Below are 9831 nucleotides of genomic sequence, written 5' to 3'. Positions count from 1 at the left end.
ATATATATATATATACATACATATAGTAAAACGTACCCACATATATTGTGTTTATTAATATATATATATATATATATATGTGTGTGTGTGTGTGTGTGTGTGTGTGTATTTTGTTTTGCCAAGTCTGCTTTCCTTCGCTCCCCTTCTGTTAGGTTGTTGAACTCGTCGGTTGATGGCCAATGATGCGGTGAGAAAGTGACATCTCATCACTTTTTTAATCTTTGCTGTAACTGGATGTATTTGGCTTCATTGAATGTGATGGTAAAGTGAGATTGCGGGTCTCATGATTGCTTCTAGGATTGAAGCTAGCATTTTGCATTGGACGATTCACCAGTTATGCTCAGTCTTAACATAGGATCTGAGACTGTTGATTTGATTTTCCTTTTTAAATTTCTATACAGAATAATTTTAATTGAGATTTCGTCGCACATAAGTTAGATAATCTTCTTTACGATTTCGCCACTTTGTTCGATTCACAGTTCTGGTAGTCCTTATCTGTCTTGTAAAGGCGTGAGGGCTAGTGTGTCTAAAGTGATCACATTCGATCCCATATGGTTAAATTTTATGCATACACTTTCCAATTAACTACAAGACAGCAAGGCGGACATCATCGCCGATATGTTTGTGACTTCTGTATTTCTCATTCCTAAATATCACGGAAAAATATTGAGTAGGTGCTTGCTTATTATTTCGGTTTGGAAATGCTTTTAAATATTTACACATCGAGCTGTTTGATTTTCCTTTTTAAATGAAGGATATTTCACTTAAAAACTCTCTTGGCTGTCTTTATTTCGATTTTGGACAAAATGAGACCTTCCATTACAACTTCCATAAGACAGAGATATGTTGTTTTTCTCTTCTCAGAAACCTTTGTAATTCCTCCCAGAAAGCTAGCCCTAGATTGATGTACAGAACATTACTTTTGCATTTGATTTCTTTGGAAAATGTATCATGCCGGGGGTTTTCCTTTTACACAATCCACTATCTAATGTTTATTCTTGTTCGTGTTTTCGCCCGAAGCAATATGTGTTGTCATACTGTTGTTGTTTTTGTTGTGAATGATGATGATGATGATGACGATGATGATGTTGTCGACACGATTTCTGCTTGCTTTAGTAAAGATGATAGTGTTTTTCTCTCTCTGGATATTTTCATTAGTGTTCTGGTTTTTTTTTTTTTTTTTTTTTGCTTCTTATGTGCAAAATATATTATTTTCAAGTTTTCGATTTTCATTTTAGTGGAGCACCATGACATGTTCACGATCTTTTAATGTTGGTGAGGTAAGAGAAAAAGAAAATTATCTAAATTAAAATTCAACTCTTATTTTGTTGCCAGCCCTTGTAATGGGAAATTCAAATGCATGAATTTCTATGAGAGTATTTTTGGCGGAACATTCTATTACTTCGAAGAGAGACTTGTAAAATATATCTCCTTCGTCAGCAGTGACTTCTACTACTACTACTACTACTACTACTACTACTACTACTACTACTAATAATAATAATAATAATAATAATAATAATAATAATAATAATAATAATAATAATAATAATAATAATAATGATAATAATAATAATAATAATAATAATAAATAATAATAATAATAATAATAATAATAATAATAATAATAATAATAATAATAATAATAATAATAATAATAATAATAATAATAATAATAATAATAAATAATAGCTGTTGAAGCGCATAATAGAAGAAAAGAACAAGACTGAAATACAAAGCACAAAGGTCAGATAGATCGAAAAGAAACCAGTCCATGGCCAATTTTAGAGAACCACTGCTGATTTTTGTAGGTGATTTACTTTCATACTTGTACCGATCTTTTTCAACCATGTTGGTAGCTGCTTTGGTCGAATTGCAAAATCATCAAGAACAGCAACTGAAAGAACAACAACAGCAGCAGCTACAACAGCAACAACAATTACTATTGCAGCAATAAATGCTGCAATTAATGAATAGCAAGTCAACAGGAAATGCTGAAAGAATGTCCTCGCCAAATTATGTTGCTAACTCGATAACAGAGTTTAAGTACGAACCAGACGTAGGAGTTATCTTCGAAGCGTACTATTAAAGATACGAACAGATCTTCAATAAGGAGTGCAAAGAGTAGGACGACAATATGAAAACTCGTCTAAATCTAAGAAAACTGGCACCAAGAGAAGAACATGAACGTTACAGCAAATTGCGTACTCCCGTAAAAAACCTTCTGGTAAACTTTTAAGATACAATAGATATCTTGAGTAAAATATTTAACGAGAAAAGAACTTTGTTCAATACACGCTGGAAATATTTGAACTTAAGAAAGAACAACGAGCAGGACTACATAACATATGCTGGTAGAGTTAACAGGAAATGTGAAAAGTTCAAGCTGGACGAATTGACGCCACATAAGTTCAAGTGCCTCATATTTACTCAGGGCCTAACTACAGAGACATTCGCAGAAGTTAGAACAAGAATTCTCGCTAAGCTGGAACAAAACCAACCTTGCAACAAGTGTCAAAAGAGTGTGAAAGAATAGTAAATTTAAGACACGACTCGGGGAAAAGTTGAACATAAAGATTGCACCAAAGTGAAAGTAGTGCGAAATAGAATAGAAATCAAGTGAGTACTAAAATACAGTAAAAACAGGTCGAGAATCAGGCAAAAAAAAAACCTATGCTCTTCATGTGGAGGTCTAAGCTTGAGAAAAAGCTGTCCATTTAAGAAAGTGGAATGCTTCCGTTGTGGAAAAATTGGATGCATAAAAACACTGTAAAATCAAGTTGACAAAACGTTGCATCAAAGAAAAACATAAACCGTATGTTATGTAGCAAAGAAAAAATTCGTAAATGTGGAAATAAAAAATATCAGAATAAAAATGCAGTGAGACACTGAGAGTGATATTACCATTATAAATGAAGAAAATTGGAAGTATTTTGATAAGCTGAAATTAATTAAATTTACAAAAGTCGTACATGGAATTACGGGCAGAAAATTGCATTTTCTCGGTGAATTTGTATGTAATGTAACACTTCGTGACCAAATGAAAGCGGCAAAAATATATATGCTAAACAATTCAGTAGTTGGAAGTACTCAACTTCTGGAATACACCTGTATTTAAGCCGAAACTGTATTTAAATACACTTGTATTTAAGCCAAAACGGAATGTACCGTTCGTGACAATAGATCAGGTTAACAAAGACATGAAAGACTCCAGAAGCCTACGGTCTACGAAAAATAGAAAAACAACGAGTCAAGAGTTGGTGCAGAGTTTTCAACAGGTTTGATTGATTGCTTAATTTCACATTACTCATTACCGAGTCCTGAGGAGGCGTTTGCAAAATTGAATAGAGGGAAACTCTTCTCAAAATTCGACCTCTCGGAGGCTTATCTACAAATGCAAGTAGAAGAAGAACGCTCATGTTTATTAACGCTCAATACACAACATAGCTTATTTAAATTTAAGCGGTTTCTCTTCAGTGTAAAAGTGACTCCTTCCATATTTCTGTAGAGATACCAATAGTAATTGGCGCGCTTGGGTGTATCAGCACTCAACTACCAACGTGACACAAAAAGATTGGTGTAAATGTGAAGATAGAACACCTACAAAAATCACCATTCCTTGGAACTGCAAGAGCTCTTCGCAGAGTTCTATGATTTTACCCACTCATATGAGTCGATATGATTCATCTCCGATCTTGTTTGGGTCAGAGATGTTTATAAGTTACAAAAATACACTTTAACTATACGCGATTGATAATGTTTCTCTAAAATGGTCACATTTCTTTGAAAAACAAATAAACGTCTTAACCATATGCTCATGTCGGTGTAACATTTTGTTTCATACGTAATCGTGTTTTGAAGATAATATTTCACGAAGTATCCTAGGTGGAAATTCTTTGTTTCTATTGTTGTTGTTTCTTAGCCTCAATTGAGCTGAGGAAGTATTAAAAGCTATTTTAGCCATTACTATTTCGTAGTCTTAGAAGTGTATCTATATTCCTTATCCAAATATTGTTTTAATGTATATTCTAAATAATTATCTTCCAAATACACCACTTTCAGATTTTACTATCATTACAATTAAAACCCAGATTGATATTTTAGTATTCTCAAAATATCTAATTTATTGTTTCTTCACGGAATGCTAAAGATATTTAAAACAACTAAGAAGCGTATTTCTAATATGAAGTGTTATTGGTTCACTATGGCATACACTTGGGAGTGTATCAATCAGATTCGATTATATTAGTTCAACTGATTTCCTACTCGTGAAAGTGAGTTGGAAGTGGTTAAATATTCCTCATTCATATGTATGTTTAAAGTAATTCTCATAGCAAAACTATGGTGACAAATCCTTAAAACATTGAGCGAGAAAGATGTACAAGAAGGAGAAGAATAAGTCGAAAGATGAGGAGAGGGAAGAGGAATGGGAAAGAAGTTTTTTTTCTTCTCTTGTTTGCATAATCCACGTATGTTTTACTTTATTTACACCTCGAACTTTTTTATCTTGTTTACACGTCGAATATTGTTACATTCTTTTAATCTATGTTTTTATCTATATTTTTATTTGTGGTACTTATTGATCTATATTAAAATGTATTAATGTATGTGAGTTTTTTAAAATGTGTTTAAAATTTTGCGTCTGGGAATTTGTTGATTGACCTACACTTTGTTCTTGAACTTACCACTTTAATTATCGTTTGTCTCGGATATATGGAGCACTTAATTATATATATATATATATATATATATATATATGTGTGTGTGTGTGTGTGTGTGTGTGTGTGTGAGTCTGCACAAGTATTCCACCTTAAATTTTTCTGTCATTTCTTTCTCCATCAATTTATCCATTTCCAAAATCCCCAAGTACTTATAGCCCGTCTCTTCTATCTGCTTCATAGCCTCCCCCGTCCATACATTTGATTTTGCCTCTCTTCAATACTAACGCACCACACTTTCTCAGTCCGAAGTCCATTCTGATATCAGTACTGATGGTATACACCGTATCAACGGGGAACTGACTTAGGCTTATATATATATTACATAAAAACATGACATTCGCAAGTCTGAAATCGAACGTGAGCTGAGCCGGGTAAAAGCAGAAATGCTTATCTGGAGACTATTGTAGATCTAGTCTGGATAGTAATCTACCAGTGGAATAGTTTTAGCAGCAGAAAATCTTTCAGTATTTCACGTCAGTGTTGTATCCATCAATTCTTAGTGCTGCTGCTGCTGCCTGCAGTGGCAATCGATGACAGTTATGCAATTATAACAGCCGCCCTACCTGCATAGAACTTAATCGAGTTGACGATCACGGATGAGATATCTTTGATCATTCCAAGGTTGAAATGACGTAAGCAACAACAATAACAACAGCAGAAGCAGCAGCAGCAACAACACACAGCAGCAACAACAACAACAACAAGAGCTGCAACAACAGCAGCAGCGGTATTGGTAGCAACAGTAACAGTAGTAAAGATTTGTCTATATCAATTACTGTTTCAACACTCATCGGAGATGATTTTGCCTCCTGTCTCCCAAGATTCGCTAAATAATTGCTAAATATGCACTGGAATTGAACTCGATACTTTTCATTATACCAGTCGAAGAAAATCTGGTCATTTACATCGTCAAAAGAAATTTATTTTGCGTTTCCTAATTTCAAGTGTTAATGATTTTATTCACCGCTGCCCCAACGTCCAGTATGTGTAGCAACGCTCTCTTTTGTAGAGTATTCTAAATTACTTTAGTTAAGCGAAAATTGCCAATGAATTTGATAGGTTTTGCTAAATGCCCAACGTTTATTTAATACACTTCAGAAAAGAACTATTATATATCAAATAAAATGATTTCTTTATTAAGCACGATTCACTGGAGAAATGAAAAATGGAGTGAGATGGTAAGAAGTGATACTTGTGATTTTCTTTAAATGTTATTATGTCATTAACATTCGGAAAGAAGTAGTTTTGAGACACGAATGAAAGAGGCTTTGCATGAGAATTTCATTTGATATGATGTTGCCGACGCCTCGCCAGTCTGCTTCTAATGAAAACAAATACCATCTACACTGACGCTTCGCAATGTCCCAAGCTGAAGATATTAGAGAGAACGTATTTCACTATCTTGGAATTCATTTGCATTGCAATCAATTGTTGCAACTTGTGTTAAATACCAAGAATGCTACTCATTAGATTAGGTCTTATTTGGTTATTGATTCGAACGTAATGCTTCTTTTTCTAAGTGGGCAATGAAATACAAGATGTAAAACTTTGGTAGTTTAATCAGCAAGTGTGTTTCAATCCTTCATTGAAATCAATCCATGTCTCAGTTTTCTTGGAGAAATGACACGATGCCATTACCGTCTATTACATATTTTACGTCTTGTACCGAAGTGTGAAATGGAAAAGCCTGCGTTAGAGCCATTCATATTTCAAATCCTACTTTGTCAATTTGCATCGTTATCTCCAAAGAATGGATAAATAGAGTATAAAAGCAATATATTTTTCTTGTTGACTTTCACTCCTGATTTGCCCACAGCAGGAGTGATCAATCAAAATAATTTTCCCGCGACACATAATGACTGCAATGTTAACCACGTGTGGTCTAATAAGTTACACCTATTAATGCAATATCTATCGATGTGCATCTTCTAAATTATTTTCACATTTACTTAATATATATACAAACTGTATATATTAGTTGTAATTTAGTAATGTTTTGAAGAACGATTCATTAAAATGCTTGACTAAAAAGACTTCCGATGTTGATTTTCTTAAGTCCAGTTGGACAGAAGAAAGAATTAATCTCTGCAACATTTGAACAAAATCATGCCGATGGGTTGGATTAACTACTTAACACCGTTTAGTTAGTTCGTCAGCCATTTCAAACTATCTTTATTTCAAAATATTTGCTATCAGTCATATTACTTCTGCACACGATGTGTGGCAGAACTGACGGAGCTGCCAAGAGAGGTTAATAACAACAACAACAACAACAACAACAACAACAACAACAATAATAATAATAATAATAATAATAATAATAATAATAATAATAATAATAATAATAATAATAATAATAATTTATTGTTATAATCTATTCTTATAAACCGAACAGTCTGAAAATTCTGTTTCAGGAATTCCGGATTACTGATTTATACAAATATCTAATAGTGATTTCGTTTTATATTTTGTCGTAAGGGAACATAAGTGAATTTGTAGTCTGTATTTAACATAAGCATTTGATTGTTAAAATCTCGCGTAATGTGTTCAGCTATGTTTCCCTGTATTTTCCTCTGCAAACCCACTTTGATTTTCTATATTCACTGTACCATGTGAAAAATATTTTTTTTTTATTCTCATGTGACAGACTACAGAATAATCTACATTCTTAAACAGACAGCTGTAACTAATCGGATGCTTACTCTTTAGACTTCAGGATTTCTTTAATTTGTTTTCTTAATTTTGTTTTTAAGGAACGGTTTTTCATTCGGGCGGAATGGCTACTTAATTGAATCAAGTCAATTATGTTTACGGGAATTTTTGTCATCGACTTGGATGAGTATGAACACAGCTTTGCGAGATAAATAACAAACACAGAAAAGCACTCTTCGCCATTTTACCTTCACAGAAATATCCAAGACTTTCTACAGAATGAATGTCATTTAGAAGTTTGAAATTGTTACATAATCAAATCGTACCATGGGAGATATATTGAAAACGGTTCTGGAATTTACAAATGCATTTAGCTAAATCTCATTAAAATCTATTATCTTCACAACAATTTAAATTATTCAATAAAACAAGTAAATATTGTTTTCAGTAAACATGCGCCCAGAAATACAATTTACTTCTTAGTTTTCATATTGCATAGGAATTGGCATTAAAATTAATGATTCTAAACAAATATAGGATGTCTTTGGAAAAATCCAGTTTTCTGAGATTTTTAATGATAGCACTACTTCAAAGTTACACTACATATGTGTGTGTGTGTGTATTATATATATATATATCTATATATATATATATATATATGTGTGTGTGTGTGTGTGTGTGTGTGTGTGTGTGTGTGTTCCTATACATGGTTAGATATGTATTGGTGCCACAGAAAACCATGTCCTTTCCAGCACTTGTAAATCTATTTTTGTATTTACACTATACTGCGGAACCCAAGCTACTTTTTTTTGTGCGCCGCACTATATGTATATATATCATTTTTGAGGATTTTGAACGTAGTTTTCTGTGGCACCAATACACATGTAACCATGCTTAGGAACCCCCCATGTTGGGCTCCTAATCCCCCTTCATGGTTATTGGAATCTGAAGCATTTAGTTAATGTTGAATTATATACCACATAAGTGAATCCGTGATACCTTTAATCGCTTAACTTCACTACTGCACTCTCAAGTGAGTGACTATTAGTGAGAGATAACATTACTCCCGACAATTTCCTATGTCAGAAAATATTGGAACAATAGCAAGCCATGAAGAGCGGATGCTTAGAAGAACAAAGCAAAATGTGAAGGTTGGTCACTCGAAAAACAAGATCTCCATATTAATGTGAGATTATTCGGTATGTACAACCATAATTCATCACAGCAACCCAGTCGCAATATTCCTACCGCGAGTGAGAACTTATAATGTCCAGTGTCTAAATATTTCCTTCATTCAGGATTGAGTAGCAAATGATATTCATGGCAAGTAATATGAGCTGTTATTCTTCACGACGAGAGCCATTCAGCTGCGGTTATTTGGTATCGAAAAACATTTATTTTCTTTCGGGGATTGGGCTACATTTTTTAATAAAGGTTAATGAAAGCGTTCGCTATTTGACACACTCACAGACGCACAGACGCACGCGCACAGGCACACATACACACATTCATGCCCCCAGAATATATATATATATATATATATATATATACACGCATATATATATGTTCACATACTGGCGAACACATACATACACGCACACCAACATACTTACATACATATATACATACATACATATATACATACATACATATATATAAATAAATATATATGTATATATATATATATTAATAAATATATATACATACATACACACACACACACACACACACACACACACACACATATATATATATATATATATATATATATATATATGTGTGTGTGTGTGTCTCTGTGTGTGTGTGTGTGTGTGTGTGTGTGTGTGTGTGTGTGTGTGTGTGTGTGTGTGTGTGTGTCTGAAAGTGTATAGGGAAGTGAACACACGATTAATTTGATAAAGCTTAGATATTTCCCTTCAGGGAAATAAGGAATGGCGAAAAACATTGAATCGATTGAAAAATAACTCGTAAATATGAAAATATAATTCTGATTTAAATCGATTAAATATTTAATTTAATTCCTTATGGATGCTTATTTTTATTTATTAGCGTTCGAATATCAATGTTATTTCCACCAAATCTGTTAGTGTGCTCCACGAGTTCACTAATTGTTTTATGTGCCAGTGTAAAGGCGATCAAACACAGACACTTTTACCGAACAACCTACCTTTGACCCAGAGGCAAAAACCAGAAAATGAGTTGTCAGTGAGAAATAGGTGCATCAGCGATTACCTGCTGCTCTTTCACAGTTAAGGAGAGTGGGAAAATGTGTAAGGCAGGATCTTATTCACGGACAAAACACTTTGCTCGTGCCTCGTACGGAAACTCCGATGTTATTTACATGAGACTAACGCTCTGATACATGCATGCATACATACATACATACATACATACATACATACATACATACATACATACATACATACATACATACATACATATACATATATATATATAT

This window comes from Octopus bimaculoides, chromosome 13 (assembly GCF_001194135.2).
Source record: "Octopus bimaculoides isolate UCB-OBI-ISO-001 chromosome 13, ASM119413v2, whole genome shotgun sequence".
Taxonomy (NCBI): domain Eukaryota; kingdom Metazoa; phylum Mollusca; class Cephalopoda; order Octopoda; family Octopodidae; genus Octopus; species Octopus bimaculoides.
This window is presented reverse-complemented; position numbering follows the sequence as displayed.